This window comes from Elephas maximus, chromosome 4 (assembly GCF_024166365.1).
Source record: "Elephas maximus indicus isolate mEleMax1 chromosome 4, mEleMax1 primary haplotype, whole genome shotgun sequence".
NCBI classification, from domain to species: Eukaryota; Metazoa; Chordata; class Mammalia; order Proboscidea; family Elephantidae; genus Elephas; species Elephas maximus.
In genome coordinates this window covers 95,191,468-95,219,159 of record NC_064822.1, presented here as the reverse complement: position 1 = coordinate 95,219,159, position 27,692 = coordinate 95,191,468, and the positions used below count along the sequence as shown (strand labels likewise).

At 36.3% G+C, this 27,692-nt stretch overlaps 1 protein-coding gene across 3 annotated transcripts in view; it reads right to left on the bottom strand.

Moving 5' to 3' along the window:
* Positions 1 to 27,692, bottom strand: part of CNTN1 (contactin 1) — a 385,906-nt gene that overhangs the window by 282,271 nt on the left and 75,943 nt on the right. For all 3 annotated transcript variants that reach the window (XM_049882834.1, XM_049882835.1, XM_049882836.1), the window contains exon 2: positions 18,350 to 18,397. The gene's annotated coding sequence lies outside the window, so the exon portion shown is untranslated. The remainder of the gene's footprint in view (positions 1 to 18,349; positions 18,398 to 27,692) is intronic.

The following is a 27,692-nucleotide window of genomic DNA, read 5'->3' as shown; positions in this document are numbered from 1 at the left end:
AATTAAAGCTTATAAGCTCTTTGTATGTCACACAGATAGAATATATATGTACACATATATATATATACATATATAGGATCAAGTAATAAGTGTGTTCATTTTTGCCACTTAGTGTTGTACTATAAAGAGATATGCAAAAAGACAAGATATTTAAAAGGTTTATCAAAAGGGGATTTATTTGATATAATCAAAGTTCTTATTTACTGTGGCTAAAAATTTGATGAGTTAATTTATGAGAATTTTTAAGAGCTTTAATGTCAAATACAATACAAAGCAAAAAAATGGGTTTCTTGTTAGGATAAAAAATTTATTTTGATTACTAAGTTGAAGAGTTAATTTTATACATTTTGCAATTTGCCTTGAAGGCAATGGTTTGACAGAATAAATTCCTGAGTCAAAAACCAAGCTGCATGGCTTTGGAAAAAGCTAATATTTTTACCTTTAAGATCTTTTGTTAGATACTCCAAGTATCATTTCTTGGTGACCTATGATAAACTCCTGACAACTTTGAACTGTGTTTCAACAACTTTGAAAGCCACAAAAGATTTGTTCCTATTTTATAAAAAGAAAAGTGAAAAAAAAGGTTTATTTAATATGTTATGAGTTACATGAACTGTGTTGTCAAATCAGAAGTACCTAATTTTTTTTTAGTTAAAAATTGTGGCAGTAATGTTTGCCTGATATTAAACAAGTGAATAATATTATATCATAATTTTATTATTTCAATCACTAGCTTGGTCACAACTTTTTTTTCTCTGAATCTAGCATCATCAAGGCCAATGGTTTTAACTGGGGAATTTACATCATTTACCCATGGAATATATTACTACTCAGATGTTTAGACACTTGATAATCTTGGCATATTCTTGGTATATCCTGGCTATTTAGTATTGTGTCTGAAGATTATTATGTATTATAACTTAAGCTCTTTCAAAATAAGGTTAATCATTATGTTTACAGATATTCGTCTAAAGCTATTTTTTAATTGACTTTATTTGGCTTTGCGTTAGTTTTGTAATTAGTTCCCATTAAACCTTTCATCTTTAAAAAATTATTACAAGTTAACCTCTGACATTTTGAAGTTGTCATCTACAGACAAGTTTTACTTCGCTCATTCGCTGAAAATGCTTCACTAAAATAGCCTCACTCAACCTCACTACCATCAAGTCGATAAAATATTCAACAAAAATGGACTGTATCAGACTTATGAAGGGAAATGTAATATTTTGAACTTGGATGCTATTACATTAAATCAAAATTTCTAGAATTCTTGTGTGGAAGTTGAGAGGGTTTTCTGACTGATTCACAATTGCATGGAACAAAAATTAACTATATAGGACTGAGTAAACAAAAGAACTACTATAAGCTTTATATGAGAATATTGCTGATGTTCAATGTTCTATTGTCTAAATATAAAAAACTTTTTTCTTTCCTTTTTTTATGTATGTAAGTATCAGCTATTTCCATAATTAAAAACACTATGTTGGCTATAGAATATCCCATGGTAAGAGTTTTTCTCTTCTATTTCTTACAATTTAAATAGTCCAAATGGCACATCTTGGTTATGTGGTGCTAATCTTTGGCACTGGCTCCCACCTGGATAGATTAGCAGATGTACTAGAAGATTAACCTGGACCCACGGTCAAATTATGGAAACCCTGGTGGTGTAGTGGTTAAGAGCTATGGCTGCTAACCAAAAGGTCGGCAGTTTGAATCCACCAGGTGTTCCCTGGAAATCATATGGGGCAGTTCTACTCTGCCCTATCAGGTCACTATGAGTCAGAATCAACTCGATGGCAACGGATTTGATCTGGTTTAAGGTCAAATATTAATTGATTTAGCTCTTCCAGCTGATGCGTCCCCTCCCTTTAAGAGCTTGTTAGTCTAAATCTGTATTTCAATTGTATAATCATTTGGCTTCTATTTTTGTACCTTAAATAGGATTAGAAGATATTATGGCACAAATATATTCAGTGTTTTAAATAATTCTGCCCCTGGTCTCCAGAAAATGAATACTGAAATGACTACGATGAGAGAAGTTCTTCAAAACAGAATGAGCTTTGACATCCTTACTACTGCAGAAAAGGCACCTTGTTGTTGTTGTTGGTAGGTGCTGTCAAGTCAGTTCTGACTCAGTGACCCCATGTACAACAGAATGAAACAATGCCCAGTACTGTGCTATCCTCACAATCTTCGCTATATTTAAGCCCGCTGTTGAAGCCACCGTGTCAGTCCATCTTACTGAGGGTTTTCTTCTTTTTTTCTGACCCTCTACTTCACCAAGCATGATGTCCTTCTCCAGGGACTGGTCCCTCCTGATATCATGTCCAAAGTACATGAAGTGAAGCCTCACCATTTTTGCTTCCAAGGACCACTTCGCTGTATTTCTTCCAAGACAGACTTGTTTGTTCTTCTGGCAGCCCATGGTATATTCAACATGCTTTGCCAACAACAAAATTCAAAGGCATCAATTCTTCTTCTATCTTCCTTATTCACAGTCTACCTTTTGTATGCATATGAGGCAATTGGAAAGATCATGGCTTGGGTCAGGCACACATTAGTCCTTAAAGTGATATCTTTGCTTTTTAACACTTTAAAGAGGTCTTTTGTGCCATATTTACTCAATGCAATGTGTCATTTGATTTCTTGACTGCTGCTTTATGGGTGTTGATTGTGGATTAAAATAAAATGAAATCCTTGACAACTTCAATCTTTTCTCCGTTTATCATGCTGTTGTTTATTGGTCCAGCTGTGAGGAGTTTTGTTTTCTTTACATTGAGGTGTAACCCATACTGAAGGCTGTAGTCTTTGATCTTCATCAGTAAGTACTTCAAGTTCTCTTCACTTTCAGCAAGTCAAGTTGTGTCATTTGCATAATGCAGGTGGTTAATTCTTCATATAGTCCAGCTTCTCGGATTATTTGCTCAGCATACAGATTGAATAAATATAGTGAAAGAATAAAACCCTGATGCACACCTTTCTTGATTTTAAACCATGTAGTATCTCCTTGATTTGTTTGAACAACTGCCTCTTGGTCTATGTACAGGTTCTGCATAACCTGACACAGCCAAACTAGTTGAAAGCACAGCAGTTATAGTGCCAGAAAATTTTATAAATGTTTCTGTTCCCCATTCTGTATCTGCTTTCTTCAGCTCTGCTTTGACCCAATATCTTTCTGCCAGTTGACTTGTTTTCTATGAAGTGCTCTTCCTGACTGCATCTAATATTAGACTACATTTTGTTGCTTGTTTAAACCCCACCACTTTTCTTCCAGAAATTGACAATAAGGATTGTCCAACTTATGATCGCTTAAATTTAACTGAATAGCTTTTAACTCCTTGAAAAGATTAAAGAGAAACTCCTTTGGCTAACCCTGCTTTATTTCCATTTATTGATGGTTCCTATTCTAACCTGATCCTATTAGCTCTCATTATCAGGCTTTATATGTCATCACAACCCCTACTGAGGTTCATGAAAGTCAAACCCTTCCCAAAGCTACTTTGGCCTAACAAGCTGAATTAATTGTTCCTACTAGAGCCTGCCAGGTGCTCCTTGGAAACTCTATGGGGCAGTTCTATTCTGTCCTATAGGGTCGCTATGAGTCGGAATCGACTCGAAGGCAATGAGTTTGGTTTTGGTTTGGGTTACTAGAGTTACTAGAGCCTGCAAACGTGCTAAATGAAGGTCTGTGACTGTTTACACAGATTCTAAATACGTCTTTGGAAGGACTCATAAGATAGAATGTTATGGAAAAAGAGAGGCTTTCTAACCTCTTCTGGAACTGCCATATAAAAAAGGAATGTTAGAAGCAGACCTTTTAAATGTTTACTACTTCCTCCTGAGGTTGCTCTTATAAAAATACAGGCTTATCAACATAAAAGAGTCCCTCAGACTGCAGAGATAAGAGGGAACAGCATTGCTGATAAAGCAGTCAAACAAGCTGCCTCTCAAGTTATCTTAGCCCTAATGAAAAAAGAAAAAAGGAAATTACCTTGAATTGTTCATAAATAGTCATAACCTTAGTGAATTCACTTTAGAGAAATTAATTAATTAGTTAAAATTGAGGAAATTGAAAAACGGAAGAAAGCAGAATGTTCTCAGGATTCCATAGCCAAGTTATGGTTAGGAGATGATCAGAAGCTTGCCATACTTAAATAATTTCATTTTCCTATGTTGAAAGCTCTCCATGAAATATTTCATTTAGGATGAGATAAATTTATTACAATTTTGAAGAAATACTGGTGAGGAAAATTTTTGAGGCCACCGACCATGTTGCATCTCATTGCTCTATTTGTTATCACTATAATCCAGGCAAACTTTTTAAAGTTTTACCTGGGAAATACCCATTACCTCAGGATCTATTCACGAGTGGCAATTAGATTTTATCCAGCTCCCACCTTCAAATGGTTACAAATATGTGCTAGTGATGATTTGCAGATTTTCACGTTGGGTAGGAGCCTTTCCTAGTCACCATGCCACTATGAATTTGTAGCTGAGAAACTTCTTGAAAATATAATCCCCTCTTGTGAACACCAACAATTCTTTGCAGTGACAGTGGGACCCATTTTTCTGGACAGGTAGTTAAAGAAATATGTAATATTTTTCCTATTTACCAAAGAATTCTTTGCTCTTACCATCCATAATATTCTGAGCTAGTAGAAAGAACTAATGGTATAATAAAAGCCCAACTAGCCAAGTCTGGAGCCCTGGTGGTGCAATGGTTAAGCATTTGGCCATTAACCAAAAGGTCAGCAGTTCAAATCTACCAGCCACTCCTTGGAAACCCTATATAGCAGTTCTACTCTGTCCTATCTCTATGAGTCGGAATTGAATTGATGGCAACAGATTTATTTATTTATTTTTTCCTCAGTCTTTAAGCTTATCCTGGACTGAGGTCCTTCCCTCACTCCTTCTAAATTTAAGTCTTCTCCGTTTAGGCAACATAAATTAACCGCACATGAAATTATTACTGGAAGGCCTATGGTCCTATCTTATTTCTCAAACTATATTGATTCTAAATTAGATCAACCTGATTATTGAAATATTGTCAGTCTTTGATTCAGTACTCTAAACAGCACCTTTCACGAGTGAAAGAAATCTTTAACAGCCAAAATTTAGAAATACAAAAATTACCTACTGTTGAACCAGGTGACTATGTATATTGAAAGAGGCACCAGTTAAAAGATTCTGTGGAGACTCATTGGAAGGGACTATATTAGGACCTTCTCACTAACCCTTGTGCCACTAAATTATAGGGAATTAAAACTTGAATACACCTATCCCAGCTTAAGAAGGCTAAAGCCCCTACCTGGACTGCTAAACCTACTGAAGGACTTCAATTGAAGGACTTCAATTGAAGTCCAAACACCCTCGTGGCCAGAAACAGATGATGTCAAAGTAGACGGCTCCACTCAAGATCACTGAACAAGGTTTTGAGCAACCTGCTGAAAATTTTGGACTTTGTTACCTGATTACTGGTATTCTTATGGTAGCTGCTTTGTTACACACTTGTGGTATTATCCTTTGTTTTAATATCCTCTTTCTCCATGCATATAACTAAGGAGTTTGTTTTATCATAGTTATTAATTTTATTTGCCTGATTGAATTACTTTTTAGTTAATACTCTTACTCTGCGAAGTCTTTCTCTTGCTGTATATTGTGACTTTTGCCAATGTCTGGTATGATAATACCTTTGTTAGATTAGCTCAATAAGTAGCTTGTGCTTATAATATGACCGAGTCTTAGATTTGTCATCAAATTCTCTAATCTGAACATACTAATTCAGACCCTTTAGCTATGCCTGTGGTTAACTATAGCTCTGTACCTGATTCTATTTTAAATCCTAATATTTCTTTTAAATGGGCTCTATGTGTCAGGTTGTGGCACCCTCTCACAAGATCTCAGGTGTCATATTTCAACTTAACTCAATATCTTTGAGTCAGTGATACAGAGGAGTGCTGGAAAAAGTGCACCAAAAATACAGTGAAGCTTTACTTATGTGCTGATTGGTCATTCATACACCCAAGGAATCCCAAGCATCTTCAAATTTTTATACAAGGAACTTGTAGCAACACCAAAGGAAATCCACCCTTTTGTCACAGCACTTACCACCCCACATATTGAGGGCTACTGTCTATATATGATAACACTCTGATTGAAGAGTGTTTTGAAAAGTCAACCAAACTATCCTATCTTCACAAAATAATACTGGAAATAATATGATCTGTGCTCTTCATGGATATATATTTTTATGTGGGGGATCAAAATATCCCATTAAGAAAAACCAAAATCCAAATAACAAACCCTATGCTAAGGCATTATCATGCCTAGATGGTTTAAAAATGACAGATCAATGTACACTTGGCTTTTTAAGGGTTCCCAAGTCTCCAATCCTATAATGAAAGTGTACACTGGGTGAATGATTTGAAAATCCTTTCCTGACACAAAAATTATGAAAACTCTATAATGGACAGACCCCGGGGACAGATGGGCATTTCTTCAGGGCCTCTTTCCACTTGTGGGTATCCCTAAACTTGAAAAATCTGTTTGTAATTTGTCTGCTACTATGCTCCAAATAATGAGCAAACTAGCTGACAGCATAGAAGCCCAACAAAAATCTTTAAACCCTCTTGCCAAGGTTGTGGTTGGATCGTAGAACTGTCTTTGATTTTCTTCTATGACAAGAAGGAGGAGTCTGTGCAATTGCTAATACCGCTTGTTGTCCTTCTATGAATGCATCTGGAGAAGTACACCAGGATCTTAAACAGGTCTGCCAGAAAGCTAGATGGATTCAACTACTCCCAATGTCCAAATCTCCATTTCTTGATATTTTTAGTTGGCTACCTATGGAAATTTGTTCTTGGCTATGTTCACCTTTAAGAACTGGATTATCTTAATTATCTTAATATTATAATGATCATGTAATAATAATCATTATAATCATTAAATGTTTTATGAATGTTTATGAAATGCTCGTACTTAATGCAACACTACTTGCTGTGCAAAAGAACATGTATTTTGAAGAAACAGCAATTCTTTAGAGAATAGTTCAGTTCTCTACCTTGGCTGATACTCCCCTCTGCCAAGTATTACTATTAATTTGGCCCTGATGTTACATACCCTTCTGAAAAGATCACAGAGCAACTATCCAAAATACTCCACTTATCTCACCCTGTCTGGAGCAGGGGAGAATGAAGAAATCCAGGGATGCAGGGGATGGGATGGTCTGGGGGGCTGATGGACCACAGCTGCCACAGCCTCCACAAGACTGAGCCTGGCACACCTGGATGGTGCCTGGCTGCTACAGCTGACTGCTCTGACAGGGATCATGTTAGAGGGTCCCGCGCAGAGCAGAAGAGAAATATAGAACAAAATTCTAACTCTCAAAAAAAAAAAAGACCAGACTTATTGGCGTGACAAAGACTGGAAAAACCCCAAGAGTATGGCTCCCGGACACGCTCTCTTCTCAGTAATGAAGCCACTCCTGTGGTTCACCTTTTGGCTGGGGGTTGGACAGGCCCATAAAACAAAATGAGAGTAAAGGGGCATACCAGCCAGGGCAAGGACTAGAAGGCAGGAGGAGACGGGAAAGCTGGCAATTGAGAACCCAAGGTCAAGAAGAGGAGAGCGGCAACATGTCATGTGGTTGGTAAGCAATGTCACAAAATAATATGTGTACTAATTGTTTAATAAAAAGCCAGTTTGTTCTGTAAACTTCCATCTAAAGTACAATAGGAAAAAAACAAAATCACAGAAGCAGAGGTCCAAGCTATGGCATGGTGAACATGGACCAGGTGGTGCCTGGCTACCTTTTTTGGAGAGAGTCTGAGGTCTTAAAAGTCTACTTCAAATAAGCAGCCATCTAATAAACAGAAAGAAAACAAGCCCATGCAGAAGAAGATACTTTTATAACAGTGATCAGCAGAGTTCTGTAGAAATTCTTGATCAGAGGAGGGGTTTGTAAAGGAACCCCCAAAACCTAGGTGCTTGGCATAAGGAGAGTCTTCTGCAAAAGATGTAGACTGGACCCTATTTTTGTTGTTTACCACTTATTCTGAGCTAACTCTTAAAAGTCAGGTACCCAGAATACCTCAAGAAGCCTGGGGGCTCCTTTTCCTTCCCTTTCTCTCACAGAATGCTCCCAGGAAGGATATTCATTCAGGCCGTCCCCCAAAATATCCATAGATCGGCAAAAAGATAACAGACTCAAACTTTTTGATTAAAAAAATAATGCTTAAGGGATCTCATAACTGGTGACTGTTAAAATATGATTTTGTAAATGTCAATCAATCGGAATTTTTTTCTTGTAAGTTCCTGGATTTTCTGTACTTAGTGAAGATTTCTTTTTGCTGGAGTACTTTTGTGAATCCTCAAGAAGTATTGCCCAATCTGGATTGCTCTTTTCCTTTAATAAATCTCTTTGCTTTAATTTTAACAAAAGCTGCAATTTGCTCTTTGACATTTTGGTTACGAAGAACATTACTAAATCGAACAATGGGAATTTTAGATCATAGGATAGCACTTAAGAGGTATTTTAGTGGTTGAGAGTGAGCAATTTCTCTACCTATACATATTGCCAGGAACAAGATGATGTCTCCATAGGTAATGCAAGATGTGGATTAAGCAAAATTGAAGACAACTGATGCCATTTTGAAGCTGATCAACTTTTCATTTGTTAAAACATATAAAGGAATCAGTTGGCAAACTGTGTACATATTGTAAGCATCAGTGTATGCAAATAATTCTAAATTTGTCAACAATATAGCAGTAAATAGGGTAGAATATTATTAGCTCTGACTGCAATAGCTAATAAGAATGGTCGTAACAGAATGAAATAAAGAATTTGAGGGGAATGCTCCCTCACAAACCCAGCCATGTACTACTGGGAAGCCATCTTTTACAATTTGTGGCTAAAACTAAAAGGCTAGAGTTCTAGGAGGCAATGTTGGCTCACTGAGAATAATGTTCCAGCATTTAACAGTTACATTCAAAGGGGCCTCACTCAAGTTTGAGTACCATTCATTGTTTATTGGGAAACAGGCAGATCTGGTTTTCTGGGGACTTTTAACATAGAAGAAATTTTAAAAGGAGGCTTCAGAATTTCAGACACATCCAGTTTTTCCAGAGCCTGAGATGACAGAGGGACAGTTTCCTATGGGGTCTAGCAATGTTCAGAGATAATTGCTAGTTTCCCATTAGTTTAGAGAGTTTATGGATGTTAGCCTCCAGACAGAGTGAGTGATAGCAGCACAGAGCATTAACAGTTCATTAGGATAAGTGGGGAATGTGGCTCTATCTCCATAAGACTCCCCATACCAGGAAGCTTTGAGTGGGACTTACTGGCTCTTCAAGTTCATCTGCATTAGAGGCATCAGCTGGAAAAAAACAAAGTCAAAGACCAGCTGGGTGTGAGCCTTAACAGCAGGAATCATACATATTTTATAACTCCTTCATGTACTAGAATTTGCAGCTGGAAGGAACCTCAGAAACACGGTGAAAACAGTGCCACTTTTTTCCGTTTTATCAACGCAGTATAATCTGACATTAGCTTCAGTAGCAGCTGGTACACATTGGTGGTGCATATAACACTTGTGGTCCTCCTAAATGCACAACTGTTTATTTTATGTGAATTGTTCTCATGTAAGATCCCTTCCACTCCACATTTATATAATTGCATTTTCAAGTGTAAAAGACTTTTATATTCATCCTTTAAATATTTTATTTTGTTGGTTTGAGCTCAATGTTATAATTATTGCAAGAAGTTTGAATACTGATCCTATCATCCAAAGTATTAGCTACTGGGTTATATAATGGCAATTTGTTATTACATTTAGCTAATTTTTATTTCCTTAAGTTTGCTTTACATTCTGTAGAATGTCATTTAGGCCAACACTTTCATTTCATAATATTAAAGCTATATCTTTGATACGAAACCTAACAAAGTACAAGAACAAAAAATATATAGATATAATCGTAGGTGCTAAATAAGAAAAAAAATCCTAGCAAATCAAATTCCAAAATAACTAAAGGAATACTTTCTTACGTGAAAGAACAATTTGATGTTAAGAAGTCTATTAACACATTTACAGCACTGCAGTAAAGAAATATTTAATGTGGACTGTGAAGAAGAGAGAACAATTTACACTAAGTACAGAGAGGCAGGCAGCCACTAGGCTCACTGCATAGGTGAAGTGCATGCAATTAAGCCCTGAGTTGCACTTAAATGTGAACTTTAACAAAATAACAGATTTATGTGTGTCATGGGGCTTTGGATATACTTTAAGGTTAGATGGAACAAGAATGTTAAACTAGCAAATATCAAGGGTTTAAATTTAAAACTAAGAAATGTACAAATGTTCACAATGTGTTTTCTAGGGAAATATACAGAAATATGAAAACATAAAGATGTGGATGATAAAATTATGTTTAAGTGAAACGTTAGGAAAAAGTTAAATTAATTATTAGAAATGGATACATTATATAAGGTATGGCATTAAAACAATATTTTTGAAGAATTTATGACACAGAAAGGCTCAAAATACAACAGCATATAAGACGAAAAGTAGGATATTGAAGTTTATTTTAATATCTTAAACTATTAAAAGCTTTCCTAATAATGTAAAATTTATTTTTCTTATTTTAAAGCTTTTTCAAAAAGAGCATGCATGTTTTAAAGAGTACTATACGTATATTTTTTTCTAATCTTTATAATGATTTTTACATCATTACCCCTTTTTGCCTTATGAAGAATATTAAATGTCTTGCCTATATGCTTAACAAAGCCCTGGCAGTGCAGTGGTTAAGAGCTGGATTGCTAACCAAAAGGTGGCAGTTCAGATCCACCAGCCACTCCTTGGAAACCTTATGGGGCAGTTCTACTCTTTTCTATAGGGTTGTTATGAGTTGAAACTGACTCAACGGCAATGGGTTTTGGTTTTATACTCTTAACAGACTCAATGGAGATCTAGAATTCAAATAAGAGTTTCTTCAACTTTTCACTGCAACATTTTAACTCTTACAAATGTATTCTTGTCTCATCACTTCTGAGAAAGAATGAAACCCATTATTTAAATGTTCAAGAAAAAATTTGAATCAATTTAAGCGTTACTGACTGATGGGTGATTCAATAATCAAAATGCAAACGGATGGGTTGGAGCTTCACCTCCTTTCTTACATAGCTTCTACTCAGAATAATGGCTTAACATAGTATGATAACAGAAAGTCATAAAAGAAATTAAAGAAAAACAGGAGATTATATAACTCACAAATGTAAAAACTAATATAATATAATCACTAAATCAATAATTACACAACAATCAACATTCATCTGCGAAAAGATTGAAAGATGCACAAAATGCAACTATTCTTTTACAAAACTTAAAATCTAATTTAGGATATATGTGTGACTCATTTATTTTCTATTTTGAATTTTTTGTTAATACCATGTGTTTTCATTAGTGGAAGGGTGCTGAATCATTGAGTTTTGTTGAATTTTTGGCAGGTAGTATGGATTTTTTTTTCCTTGCCTCCCTCCTACAAATCTACCCTTAGAGTCCAGAGGGGCACTTCTTGTCCCACTAATTCTATCCCCCTCCCTGTATCCTCCTTAAGTCTACTGGGACATTATGTGCCCCCCTGATTTTTTTTATTTTCTGTTTTTCCTACCAAAAACACACACATCTCATGAAACACCCTGTAGAAACTATAATTTGTAGCATATGCCCATTTTTTCAGTTTCAAACAGTCATAAAGGACCCTGCCTTGTGGCAGAATGTACTATCAGTGGGAAAGCACATTCCCAGTGAACCTGAGAGGCAGAAAATGTTGGTGGGCAGCTGTATATAACAATAAAGGTTTAATCTAAATATTAAGAATATAGATAAGGGAGGAAATTAAAGTTGCTATGCAGTGGGAACTGGTAGGCAGTTTATACATTATCTCATTAATCCTCAGAGATATGATGAGGAAGGTCCTAAGATGCATTAGAAAGAGAAGAATCTACTCTAGTGAACTTAAGTCTCCTAGAAAGATGTTCTTTCATAAAAGTCACCTTTTTGAAAAATAAGGTGATATTTTCCCTGGTAACCTATTAGGTGCCCATTTTTCTAGGAGAAGGTGCTAACAGGACCTTTTATGACATACTAAATTATGGCTTACCCAAGACACTCCAATAGTAGGTGACTGGAGTGATAGTGAACAAATTTGTTAAGAGGTTACTTGGCGTTGGGGAAGGATCATTTTGTGATTTAATACTATTGGAACCTGCTTGAGTGTTTTCTGTTCCTGATGAGGTTGCTGTCAGTAAAGGATACCATGAGCTGCAAAGAACTCACCATAAGATAAGGGAGAGCCTTGCCTTTGACTCAGGCTCAGAACTTTGGTTTAGAGTCTTCTGGGAAAAGGCAGAAACTGGCAGCCTTTCCAGTCCTGCCCAATGCATAGTGGTAGACATTGTAGGAAGACTGACTGAGCATCTTCTAGATGATAGATGGAATCATGAAGCCCAAAAGACTGCAGAGATCATTTCATTCAGGACATCGTTGTAGCAGTGCACAGTCACCAGATGAAATATGCCAGGAAGCCCAGTTTTCCATAGCAACTCATTGTGTAGTGACAAAAGCAATGCATGGAACTTTTGATTTTCTCTGTGCTTGGCATTTGGAAGCAGGAAAGAATACATTAGATGTAGCAATCCTCTGGGAATCTTGAGTAATGGAGAGGGAAGAGATAGAGAACACCTTAAGAGGGAGACGTTGGACTTCCTCCTAATATAGGTATGCCAAGTTCAGTTATTTGGAAAAAAATAAAATAAAAGAGGTATAACTACATTTGATTCCAGCTGATTTTATTTTTTAATGATTAGATGGAGGCTCAGAGAAGAAATACATAAGGTCACCATGAGTCAGAGCTGACTAAATGGCAACAACTACAAGGAGTCACAACTAGTAATTTGCAAAGGGTTCAAATCAATTCTTTTTGGCACAAATATTTTATTTTATTTTCCATATAAGAGATGCCACATGACATTAAATATTTCCCAGATAAAATATAGATCCAGCAAAATTTGGTAAATCCCCTGTGTCTCCTTGAATTTACTTTTATTCAATAAGGAATTCTTGTTTTAATGAAATGGAATAAAAAAAAAATCATGAGGTGTTCTTACATTAGTCATACTCAGAAAAATAAAGCAACAGCTTTTCATATCTATTCTACAATTCAACTAATATAATTGATGATGAACTCATTATTAAAAATACAAAATAATTCAATTTTGTATCAGAAATAACAAAAAGCAGATCTGCCCTAATATAATATACCATCTTCAATGTCACTGAAAGATACAGTAGGGCTATAACACAACACCTTTCCCAGTGCTCTGAAAAGTGTCAGAGTAGTGAGCACATATTTGGTGCTAAACAAATTACTGTTCATTGACACCAGCTGTCAAATCCTGAGTAAAATGTACATGTAGGAGAGTTCTTGGAATTGTCGAAAGATCATATAAGATAAAAGCTATAAAGGTTTTAAAGTGACAATCAAATGAAAGAAATTATTTTATAAATAATTCTTGAAAGATTCATAAACACAGATAACTATAGCCTTTTCCTATATCCCTAGTTCTTAGGTAGAACCTGTCCCATAGTGAGCACTCATAGTGAGCCAATAATGAACACTGTTGAATAAATGGATAGTGAGATATATATTTGTTTATGCTGATATACGTGTAGCTATTACATACTGGAAATGTTAATATGTATTTAAGGGACCAGATCATAAATACAAATCATGCCTCCACAATAACACATAACTAGAAGATATAAGTGAGTAATAGGAGGTAACAGCTATTCACAGATGGATGGAATTTTCTAGCTGGATCTCATATTCCAGTGTGTTCTGGCTTCCATAGTTGCATTTTAGAAGTCAGCCATCAGAATATCCATTTAGGTCCCTGGCTATGTGAGGACTCTCCTTTTAGACAACAACTTGGGCTGACTTAGGCTTTATCCTCTGTTCCCAGATTTGTATTTTCTTACCTCTCAGGGGAAACCCTGGTGGTGTAGTGGTTAGGTGCTAACCAAGAGATCGGCAGTTCGAATCCACCAGGAGCTCCTTGGAAACTCTATGGGGCAGTTCTGGTCTGTTCTCTAGGGTCACCATGACTTGGAATCGACATGGCAGTGGGTTTGGTTTTTTCGTTTACCTCTCAGGGTTCCCGCTTTCACTTTCTCTCTTTCTTAGATTATTTACTTTCTTTCCAACTCAGCAAAGCATTTTAAAAGAAGCTTTTTTATAATCATTATTTTTAGAATTTTTTATTTAACACTTGACAGAAAACGGACCCTCCACGTATTTTTTTTTTTAAACTAACCCGAAGTTATTTTCAAATACTAAAGTAACACATTGCATTGCTTGTACAACAAGGGTTTTATTACCTTAAATAAAACTGCTACCAAAGTGATAGCTTTTCCACTCAACTTCTTAATGTATTTAACAAGTATTACGTCTTGTGATACTGATGTTTGAAACAAAAGAAGTGGAAGAAGCATATCACAGGCAATATATTTAACATTTCAAATCCTTAATTTCTGAAAATATATTGATAGCACCGTATGAATACTCCTCCAGATTCCAAATGCAGAAGAAAAATCAATCTATGAGAATCAAATTCTAAATAATTTAAAAGCTATTATTAGTCTTTGTACTACTTCACATATTTTAATTAAATGTTAACTGAGCTCAAAACTCAATTTAGAAATTTATATTTTCTTTTAGAAGGCTTATAAAATATTCACATTTCCTAGATGACAGTTATCAGCAGGCTTGATCCCCCCATCCAGAATGAATAACCCCATTCCTTAGGCTTCCTTACAATGGATTATTCTATGCCCTAATAATTTGTTTACGTCTTTTTTTTTTTTTTTTAAGTACTGGAGTGTCAGCATCTTGAAGATAGAAACAATATACTTTCCTTTGCAGTATGCCCAGTGCTCAGCTCATAATAGGTTCTGAATAAATGTTTGATAAATTTAATCCATAAAGATGTACAGTAAAAAGGTATTTACTGATAAAAAATCTATGATGTAGTTGCACATATCATTTCATCCTGAATTTTTTTCTACTAACATTAGAAAAAAGTTAGTGTTATCATTATTTTGTGTGATATTAGTCCTAGGGTTAGTAAACGGCATCTCTCAAAAATAAGTAACTTCCAGCCTAAGTGCTTCCCTTCTTTGTTTTTCTTCTTATTACCTGATGCACACATTTCATAGGAAAAGGACATTGAGTGTTTTGATTCTAAAATAAAAGTGATTTTAAATTAAATTTTACCTGAAGTATTGTTAATAGGATGATAACACCAGATGAAAGAAAGTGCTTAAAGTAATGGAAGTAACACTGTTGTTGTTGTTAGGTGACATCGAAGCAGTTCCAACTCATACCTATGTACAAAAGAATGAAACACTGTCCAGTCCTGTGCCATTCTCATGATCGTTGTTATGCTTGAGCCCATTGTTGCAGCAACTATGTTGAGGGTCTTCTTCTTTTTTGCTGATCCTCCACTTTAACAAGTATGATGTCCTTCTCCAGGGAATGGTTCCTCCCGATAACATGTCCAAAGTGTATGAAATGAAGTCTCACCATCCTTGCTTCTAAGGAGTATTCTGGCTGTACTTCTTCCAAGACAGATTTGTTCGTTCTTTTGGCAGTTCATGGAATGTTCAGTATTCTTTGCCAACACCACAACTCAAAGGTGTCAATTCTTCTTCAGTCTTCCTTATTCATTGCCCAGATTTCACATGTATATGAGGCAATTGAAAACACCACAGCTTGTCAGGTGCATCTTAGTCTTCAAGATGACATCTTTGCTTTTTAACACTTTAAAGAGGTCCTTTGTGGCAGATTTGCTCAAGACAATGCATCATTTGATTTCATGACTGCTGCTTCCATGGGCATTGATTGCAGATCCAAGTAAAAAGAAATCCTTGATGACATTTGTCATAATGTTGCTTATTGGTCCAGTTGTGAGGATTTTTGTTTTCTTTATGTTGAGGTGTAATCCATACTGAAGGCTGTAGTCTTTGATCTTCATCAGTAAATGATTCAAGTCCTCTTCACTTTCAGCAAGCAAGGTTGTGTCATCTGCATCACACAGGCTGTTAATGAGTCTTCCTCCAATCCTGATGCCTGTTCTTCTTTATCTAGATCAGCTTCTCGGATTATTTGCTCAGCATATAGATTGTCTGCTATAGTGCCAGAAGATGAGTTCCTCAGGTTGGAAGGCACTCAAAAGATTTCTGGGGAAGAGCTGCCACCTCAAAGTGGAATTGACTTTAATGATGTGGATAGAGTCATGTTTTCAGGACCTTCATTTGTTGATGGGGCATGACTCAAAATAAGAAGGAAGTAACACTACCAGTAATAACCAGTATTGACCAGAGCTGAGTTCTAAGTAAATGGCATTATTAAGGGAGTTTGACGATCATTCTTTATTCTACTTAACTCACTTTCAAAAAAGAAATCAACAGTATGTTGCCAAAAAAAGAAACAAACAAAATCTTAGAGAATTTAGAGTTAGGTAAGTCTGTTATTCAACTTGTATATTCTCACATACATTTTTTAAGCTTTACGTGTTTATATTTTATTCAAAAACGTTCATCTGAAAATGTTTAAAATACAAGACCTCTGTTCTATTTTTATACTAATTCTTCCAGAAAAATCACCCACTCTGAAGTATTTAATAAATATCTTTAATGGAGTTAGTATCCAATGTTCACTTCTTTTCTTCACACAGCTTCAAAATATCTATAGGATATAAGAACATTGGTCCCTACTGATACTTCACACTCAGCATAGGGAAAATAAATTCCTCTTATTCTCTAAAAAAACAGTTTATACTCCCCTTTCCATTGGTTTTGGGGGGTAAAAAAGCCCTTTGTTATGACAGAAAACGGAAAACCATCTCTGTCCTCCCTTTTTTTAAAATCTTTTTTATCTAATCTGTCATAAACAACCGTCGTATCTGTTTGCTTTCATGCCTTCCAGCAATAACATTCATACTTCTCACTCTGTTGGGGTCAGTTCATAATTTTATGCCTTAAGCAGAGCTGGATGATTCTCAAAGATTCCTCCTAATTCTAGTATTTTATTGTTGCAATTTTTCTTAACTGGTTACTGTGACCAGACTGTAGATTTTTGTACTCAACTATGATAATAAAAAACACTGCTTGGTGGTCTGCAGGTAAATGACACTAGAGATAGGAAACAAGTTATTAAGCTGTATAATCACTTGCTCTTACTAATCAAAATAAATTCATGCAACTCTGCTGCTCCATCTACAAAAATTTTTATTACATTTTCCTCACATACCCTTCATTCCAATCTGTCTCTGGTACACAGTGCATATCATGATTTGTTAGTGGTCTCCATACAACAAAGAATCCCCTTCTCATTGTCTCAACCCCAAATCTTTCTAATTCATAAAACACGGCTTCACCCTTAATATTTTTCAGGTAGTTTAACCTGTTGCTGTTGGGTTGATTCTTAGTCGGAGCAACCCTGCAGGACAGAGTAGAACTGCCCCATAGGGTCTTGCAGGCTGTAATCTTTACGGAAGCAGACTGCCACATCTTTCTCCCGTGAAACACTGGTAGGTTCAAACACCAACCTTTTGGTTATCAGTCAAGTCCTTAAGCACTGTGCCACTTGGGCTTCTTTCTAGGTAGTTTACAGAGTTGTCCCAACCCAAAAATCTGGGTGTTAAACAGACCTCGGGGAATTATGCCACTTATCAGCTATATAACCTTACATGAGTCTCAGATTCCTCTCTAAAACAAGACTAATAAAATAATAATTTTACTTCATAGGATTGCTGTAAGGATTGAATAGCATGCATATAAAGTCATAGTAGAGTGCTGAGACTATAATAACATAAACGGTATTATTATTATTAGTGTGAGTATATTAATTATGATAATTCTATGACATGTCCCCATTACTCCAGCCCACACGTGATCACTCATCCCAGCATCTCTTTATAGCTCAGTGATATTGAGCACTACATGATTCATTACTAATTGTTCTCTAATTGATTTCTTTGTATGCATATTTTCACAGAGGGTATGGAGAGGACATTTAATAAGCAGTTATCAAAAATTCATCACAGATTTAGGCTATTTTTTAAAAGTGAGAAGTGTTACAAAAAAGATGAAACACAACCAGTATCACTGAGTGTTTATCACGCACCACACAATCATAGAAATTATTTGAATATTCTATTATACACAGTTTTGCACATATTCTTATTCCTTAAAATTAACAGATACACACATAATTGCAAGAAGAAACAGCTTACCTTAAGAATGCCGTGAATCCAGCTTCAGAAGTGATCCAAAGTGGATATCTATGAATTGGTAATTATGAAATTACAGTCAGTTAACCTGAAGATTAAGATTTTTTACTTTAGCAAAGATTTTTAATATTTTCTTCAAAAAACGACCAGTTGCATTTTAATTTTCTAGAAGTTTTAAGCTACTGCTTTGACTATTAAAATAAAGTATTGGCATATTCATAAAGTGTATTTATAAAATCAGTAACGATTTTTAGCCTAAGGGGGTTTGACATTTTCTTATTATTGTTTACAAAGCCTGTTAATGGCTGTAACCCCAAGCATCATCTTACTCAACATTATTGGATTCTATAGTTCTATTCAATTTTACTGAACACTATGTGTGTATATATATATAAAATCACATAAATACACACATGTACACCACACACCATACATGTGCATAAATATAGGCCCTTCCTAAAATCAGGAAGATTGAAAATGTGAGAAGGCCTACTACATAGGAAGCCAAGTGGCAGAGAATGGTGGGTGGCCTCTGGGGGCTGAGAAAAGCCCATGGCCAACAGCCATAAGAAAATAAGGGCATTGGTTCTGCAATCACAAGGCACAAAATTCTGCCAACAACCATTGAGCTGAGAGTGAACCTTGAACCTCAGATGAAACCTCAGTCCTGGCAGATAACTTCATCTCAGCCTTTTGAGACCCTGAGCAGAGTACCCAGTTGAGCCTCGACTTCTGACTTGATAAAAATGCTAAATGAGTATTGTTTTGAACCATTAAATTTGTAGTAATTTGTTACACAGCAATATAAAACTAATACACAGGGTTAAACCTAAGAAATTTGGTTATATAATCTGTGCTGTTAAAGACTCGACTACCCTGCATAAACTAGAAGGGCTGGGAAAGTGAAAAGAGAAGCTAATAACAAGCAGCCTCTGAAGAATGCAGACATTTAAAGGATGAGCAAAAGAAAATGAACCAGCAAGGAGACTGAAAAGGAACACACAAAGAAACCCAGGGAAACCCAGGGAATGTGAAGTGATAGAGGCCAAGAAAAATTGTCTCTGGAAGTAGGCACCCTGAGAAAGAGTATGGAGTGCTACAGAAAGAGAAAATCAGAGATGGACTGAAAAATGTCCATTGGGTTTAGTAATATAGAGGAAGCTTATATTGACTTTCCTCTGTCAATTAATGAATGTTTCGTGAAAGGGTTGGAGTTTTAGAGCTTCTTTTTTTTAATATAGTGGAGGGGTCGGGGGCTCATGTAATGGGCTAAGAGGAAAAAAAGTGTTCCTGATATATTTTTATTTTTCAAAAATTTTATGTGGGAAAATTATACACCTTTTCCTCAAGGATCAAACAAACTTTGTCAATTACAGCTCACTTGAGTAACTCAATTGAAATGTTTTTATGTTACAAAATTGAACTTCAAGGACTAACTTCTTATGTGAAAAAGCAAAATTATCACCAAGTGGTTTCTAAAGAATAATTAGTCTCACAAAGTGACTAATGAAAAATTATAGAAAGAAGAGAACAGAAAAGACAGTATTAAATTTCCAAACCCCAATTATTTTGGTCATTTATTTCCCTACCACTGTAAGGAAAAGGTATTCCTTTCTCATAAGAAAATGAAAGCAGATGTGGAAACCAAAATGTAAATAGCATTACATAAATCAGTAGGGATTCATTTTGACTATAATGGAGAACAATTGAGAAAACACAGTGTATGCACTGGGACAGTTAAATTTAGGGTCTTATATGCTGCTACAGAGCCCTGGTGGTGCAGTGGTTAAGAGCTTGGCAGTTAACCAAAAGGTCAGCAGTTTGAATCCACCAGCCACTCCTTGGAAACCCTATGGGGCAGTTCTACCCTGTACTATAGGGTCACTATGAGTCAGAACCAACTCGATGACAAAAGGTTTTTTGTTGTTGTTTTGTTTTATGTTACTATATTCACCTAATGGTATTACTTGTATGTCTTCTTTTTCTAGTACTTCACTTTGGTGAATAATTTCAAATCCTTATAGTAGTTAGAAAAAAGACTAGTGAAAAGTCAAAATTTAACTATGGACCAGAGAAATAACAATGACCAACCCTCTCCTAATCCTATATAAAAAAATAAAATCTATATCTCATTTAGTTGTGTCTAAAACATGGTGTGGCAGGTGGGGCCTGTCTGTAATGGAACCATTAGGAAAGGGGAGGAAGATTTATCCGTGATTCTCTTACACATACGTAATATATGGCCAGTGGCCATGGCTAGAGATTCAATGGCTTAGCCTGAATCAAAATTTAAATTTCCTATTTTTAGATGATCAAGATGGATGCCCAAAGAGACCTGAAAGTGTGAGTGCCTTCTGGTGGCTTACATGAAGTCTCCACATTGTGCTTGAACTATGCTAGTCTATAAAGAACTTCCACAATTCAACCAAAATGTATCCTATTGCCTTTTGACTATACCTGAACTTGGATAAATCATTACAGTGGTTATATACTTAGTGATCCCAAGATGAGGGCAGGGCTCTCCAAGGACATGGTGTTATTTAAAATCAACTTCTTCTTTTAAAAAAGATATTTCACCTCTGCTCCCATTTTCATTTAAAATTGAGAATATTCTATATTGGATCCCAATGTATTTCTTTAACTGCTTTGCAGTTATTAAGTGAAGACTCCACTTTCATGACTCAATTCTAAAGAAAAACATTAAATAGACTATCTTAAGTGTCAGCAAACTTCTTAGAGGGTATATTTATAATTAATTAAATTAAAGATTTAATTCCAGTCTTGTAACATTTAGGATTTTGGAAAGTTAAGGGGGAAAAAAAGAAAAGGAAAGAAAGAAAATAAACCTTTTAAGGCTTGCCATGGTTGCAGCAGTATATTGACAGGGAACTGCCAGAAATTCAAGTCAAATTCAGAAAAGGATGTGGAACCAGGCTATATCACTGCTGATGTCAGATGGATCCTGGCTGAAAGCAGAGAATACCAGAAAGATGTTTACCTATGTTTTATTGACTATGCAAAGGCATTTGACTGTGTGGATCATAACAAATTATGGATAACATTCTGAAGAATGAGAATTCCAGAACACAATTGTGCTCATGAGGAACCTTTACATCGATCAACAGGAAGTCATTGGAACAGAAAAAGGGGATACTGTGTGGTTTAAGGTAAGGAGAGGTGTGTGCCAGAGTTATATCCTTTCACCATACCTATTCAATCTGTATGCTAAGCAAATAACTCAAGATTCTGGACTATATGAAGACAAACAGGGCATCAGGATTGGAAGAAGACTCATTAACAATCTGTGATATGTAGATGACACAACCTTGCTTTCTGAAAGTGAAGATGACTTGAAGCACTTATTGAGGAAGCTCAAAGATCACAGCCTTCAGTAGGGATCATGCCTCAACGTAAAGAAAACAAAAATCCTCACAACTGGACCAGTAAGCAACATCATGATAAATGGAGAAAACACTGAAGTTGTAAAGGATTTCATTTTGCTTGGATCAATACCCATGGAAGCAGCAGTCAAGAAATCAAATGACATGGTATCAGGTGAATCTACTGCAAAAGACTTCTTTCAAGTACTAAAAAGTAAAGATGTCACGTTGGGGACTAAGGTGTGCCTGACCCAAGCCATGGTATTTCCAATCACCTCATATGCATACAGAAGCTGGGCAATAAATAGGGAACACCGAAGAAGAATTGATGTATTTGAATTATGGTGCTGGTAAGGAATATTGAATATTTCATGGACTGCCAGAAGAACCAACAAATCTGTCTTCGAAGAAGTACAGCCAGAATGCACCTTATAGTCGAGGATGGTGAGACTTCATCTCACATATTTTGGACACGTTATCAAGAGGGATCAGTACCCAGAAAAGGACATTATGCTTGGTAAAGTAGAGGCTCAGCAAAAAAAGAGGAACGCCTTCAGGAGATGGATCGATCTGTGGCTACAACAATGGACTCAAACATAGCAACAATTGTCCTAAGGGTGGCACAGAATTAGACAGTGTTTCATTCTGTCGTATATAGGGTTGCTATGAGTCAGAACTGACTCAACAGCACCTAACAATAACGAATACTACTCAAGGCTACCATGTACAGTCATGTCACTTATGCATCCATAAGAACACTACACATAAGAAAGTGTAGATTTGTAAATTTATTACAGCAGTTTTCTAACAGGTGACAGTAAAGTGTATTTTTCTCACAAAATCAGTAATTATGATTAATTTTGGTAAAAGGATATATTTTCTAAAAGAAATCTTTTTTTGAATTTACAGTAATGTGCCATATGTGATAGCACCAGTCCTAGCCTGACTCTAGAGACCTCGTTCTTATATATTATGCTGAACTTCATATCAGAAGGGACACCCGGAGTGTTACAAAAAGTAATATTTACAGGAATTCTGTGTTCCTAGGAAACCCTGTTGATGTAGTGGTTAAGTGCTACAGCTGCTAACCAAAGGATTAGCAGTTTGAATCTGCCAGGCGCTCCTTGGACACTCTATGGGACAGTTCTACTCTGTCCTATAGGGTTGCTATGAGTCGGAATCGACTCGACGGCACTGGGTAACTGGGTAGACTACATATGTAAACCCTGGTGGTATAGTGGTTAAGAGTTACAGCTGCTAATCAAAAGGTTGGCAGTTCAAATTCACCAAGTGCTCCTTGGAAACCATATGGGGCAGTTCTACTCTGTCCTATATGGTCACTATGAGTTGGAATTGACTTGACAGCAAAGGGTTTTTTGGTGGGTTGACAATATATGTGACATTAGCCCCTTCTCTGCCTTTAAGCCCTAGGAAGAGTTTATTACTTTGAAAACAGAGAAAGGTTATACATATGAAAGCTATTTCAAGATACAGTGACAGGAATTGGTAACTTAGTAGATACAGGTAATGAAAAAAAGATAGGGGTTAAAGAGACTCTGAACATTCTAGTATGTTTGACTCCCATTGCTGTCAAGTCAAATCTGACTCATAGCAACCCTACAGGACAGAGTAGAACTCCTCCACAGGGTTTCCAAGGAGCAGCTGGTGAATTCAAACTGCCCGCTTTTGGTAAGCAGCCAAACTCTTAACCACTGCTCCACCAGAGCTCCTAATATGGTTGACTAGATATATGAAGATACTATTAATTGAGATAGGATAACAGGGCCTGGTGAAGAGAAAAGATGACTTTTATTTTAAGGTTCAGTGAGATGTAATGGAGAAGTCAAAAGGAAAATTAAAAATACATACCTGAAGTGAAGAGAAAGGTCAAGGCTAGAGTAAGATATTTGGGTATCATTTTCATAGATGTGTGAGAGTTAATGCCTAGAGAAATTGGGAATATAAATCTGGAGAATCTAGTACTGGGAGAGGTAGGATCTATAAGGTGAGCCAGAAAAGATATAAGACTGTGAAAGTGTGATCAGAGAAGACACATGACAAGTTTGACACTGATGCCAAAAACAAACAAAAAATCTTTAATAAAGAGGTTCTCAGGAAGATGAAGACTGAGCAGAAATCACTATATCCCACAATCTAAAGGTAGCTAGAACTCTGCAAGGCCAGTCTCAATCCAATATTAAAGAGAGGGACCAGAATGGAAGGCAAAGATATGGAAAGAACATATATAGGCTAATTGCTTTGAAAAAGCTTAACATTTAAGAAAAGGCAAGAAAGGAGGAAGGAAGTGTAAGGAAATAATTTTTGTTTTGTTTCACGTTTGTTTTAAGAATGGAAGCTCATTGAACATTTTTAAAGTTGGGAAAGAATCCAATGGGAAGAGAGTGATTGAAGATATAAAAATAGGGGTGAATAATAAACATCACAATATTTCATAGAAGACCCAAGGGGAGCAATTCAAGATATAAAATAGGAGATGAATAGTTAACATTACAGTATTTCACTGAAGACCCAAATGTTCCAAGTCACTAATCAACAGTGGCTGTGAGGAAATACCTGTTCTGATTCTACCTTTTTATTTTTCTAACAGCTTTGTCAAAAAATTATTTACCACAAAATTGACCCATTTTAAGTGTTCAATTCAATAATTTTAGTATATTTACAGAGGCTCTACTTTTATGCGTAGTGGTTAAGTGCTACGGCTGCTAACCAAAGGGTCGGCAGTTCGAAGCTGCCAGACGCTCCTTGGAAACTCAACAGGGCAATTCTACTCCGTCCTATAGGGTCGCTATGAGTCAGAATCAACTCGAGGGCACTGGGTGTTTTTTTTCTACTTTTATAGTTCCAATAATTGACATAAATGTAAGAACTCTTGGTCTTATCTGTCTTACAGGGTTGTAGGTACTGCAGACTCAATGGTGAGCCTCGAATGACATCAGTCAGCAAAACAAAGGGACTTTAATTTGAGGTCTATTATCAATAAAAGAGAATAGAAGTTAAAAACAAAGAAATAATAGACGAATATCAGTCTATGAGCTTTGGTAACATTACGGCACATCATGAGGCCTGAGGCAAATAGCCTAAACAGTTGCTTTTGTAGATTTTACAATAGATAATTAATAAGCCTCACTGCTGCATAGGGCAAAAACAAAATAAGCTTTTGTTTTATAATATTAAGAATCTATCTAGATCTCGAATTGACTCATGAAGTAACAATGCAGTAACATACTAACAATACATTTTTGCCTCACTGACCTCTAGGGTTTCATTGGTTTGTTTGTTTGGCAATGCTGCCAAGAACCATTTTCTACCACCTCATGTAGTCATTGAGTTAGTTCTTTGTGTTTAAACTAGATTTTTATTGTAATAAAAACTTGCTGTTGACTGAAAATGATAAAACTTATCCTATAATTTTTCCCTTCCGCAGTCTTTATTGGAACTCAGGGGATTTATTTATTGTTCCTGATTTATCTCCCAATTCTTTCCAGAGTGAAACCTGGGTCTATTTTCTCTAAGGCTACAAAAGGAAGAGTTTGAATGCCTTGGCTTGGCTGCATTCTCCAAATGCTGCTCCCAGAAGTTTCCCATATTGCACTTTCACTACCCGGTCTCCCACAACATTGTTTTAGATTGGATCTATTATATTCTGGCTTGGTCTCCATAAGGACTGCAGATTTGTTTCTGCTTTCCAAAATTTTTGCTGACTTCTGCTGATGACCTACTTGCACTCTAGATACTCTGCTTTAATCAGAACTACTCTTTAAATACCACCAAATATTTTATAATTTCAAAATATAAAACCTTATTCTTAATTCTAAGGTTAGCAGCCAAGCACTTCACCACTGTGCCACCAGGGCCCCTTCCATAAAGATTACAGTCTGGGAAACCCTATGAGGCAGTTCTGCTCTCTCTTTTATAGGGTTGATATGAGTCAGAATCAACTGCAACAGAGCCGATTTGGTTTATTTTTCCTTCTCATTCTCTTCATTTTCTTTTTAGTATTATACTGGCATTGTCTAATCATTCCTGGAGCCCTGGTGGCACAGGCGCAGTGTTTAAGAACTTGGCCGCTAACCAACTGATCGGCAGTTTGCATCCACCAGCCGCTCCTTGGAAGCTGTATGGGCAATTCTATTCTGTCCTGTAGGGTGCCTATGAGTCAGAATCAACTCGACGGCAGTGGGTTTGGGCTAATCTTTCCTACTTGAAATTCTCTATCATCTCTCTTTTTTTTTTTTTTAATGATAAAGCACTCTTCTGAGTATCCTGCTAACCATCTGATGGCTTTTCTGTCTGTCATTGGCTTGTTTTGCTCCTAACATCCAACAAAACTAGTAGCCGTTACCCAAAGTTCTGATCACCATTCTCTTCTCTCTCTGAACATCATAATTTGGTTCCTTCATATACTTTCAAAGTTTCAATGATCACTTTCAGAGCTCTTTCTTTAGTTTCAGAATCATTTACAATCAATTTTTAAACTTCCAAATGCTGTTCAAGCTCCCCTGTGTCTGAAATTCATTGTGCTCCTCTTCTTCATCAATCTCCTTCCACAATTTCTTTAACTGTGGGCTGCATTTCAGTTACTGTTAGATGAGATAATAGGTGTAAATTGCATATTGTGAATGGCACACAGTAACAATATTTATTAGCCCCGTTTCACTATTTATCCATGCATGAAACACTAGTGCATTTGACTTCCACTTCTGTTTGGAAATAACTGCAAGTAATCGGGCAATTTTAGTAGCATCTACACACTTCATAGTTTCTCTTTCCCTATCCTAGTGAGGCCCTTCTTTCTATTGTTTGGGTGAGCACAACTTTCTAACTAGCCTCCGCATTCCTTTATCCTGCTCACTGTCTAGTGTGTCTAGTGAATTCCAGGTAAATAATCCTATGACACAGCTGCTTTTTCATATATGTTCAGTGGCTCCTCAACATCTGTTAAATATTAATTTCGAGCTTATTAAGGCACAGAGTGGTGCATTACTTTTTTGTAAGCCTCTATATTCAATTCAGAGTATTAGATTACTGAAAAAAACCCAAAAAGCCAAACCTGTTGCAGTCAAGCCGATTCCGACTCATAGCGGCCATATAGAACAGAGTAGAACTGCCCCATAGATTTTCCAAGGAGCGCCTAGTGGATTCGAACTGCCAACTTTTTGGTTAGCAGCCATAGCAATGAACTACTGAGCTACCACAGTTTCCATTAGACGACTAGGTGATAGCAAACATAGCAAATCAACTGCAGATGATTGTGTATGTTCAAATGTAATCTTCAAAACATATGGCACTGGCACAAGTATCACCCATCTCCCCTTCTATTTCATTTCTTTCCTAGTGCCAATTCCAGAACAGATCTTATTTATTCTCTGGCTTTAAAAGCTTCAGGTTACAATTAAATTTTCCATCCCAGGTACCTGACTATGGAATTTATCTATCATACAGTGAATGCAACACATATATGATTACAGACGGATAGGTATAAATACTTCAATTGAAGAAAGAACATTATCATTCACTTTTACTTATACTATGCTCATAAAAATAAAATTTTTCTTAAATATTAAGATACTTAAAGAAGTTAAGAAATATAACTTTCTTTAGGATCGCTTGAATAGTTTACAATTCTATATAACATCTTCATTATATTTTTTTGCAGATAAAACATATGTTGTTGCTGTTGTTGTTGTTAGGTGCCATAGAGTTGGTTCCAACTCATAGCAACCTATACACAACAGAATGAAATGCTGACCATCCTGCGCCATCCTTACAATCATTGTTACGCTTGAGCTCATTGTTGCAGTCACCGTGTCAATCCACCTCGTTGAGGGTCTTCCTCTTTTCCGCTGACCCTGTACATTGCCAAGCATGATGTCCTTCTTCAGGGACTGATCATTCCCAACAACTGGTCCAAAGTATGTAAACCGCAGTATCACCATCCTTGCTTC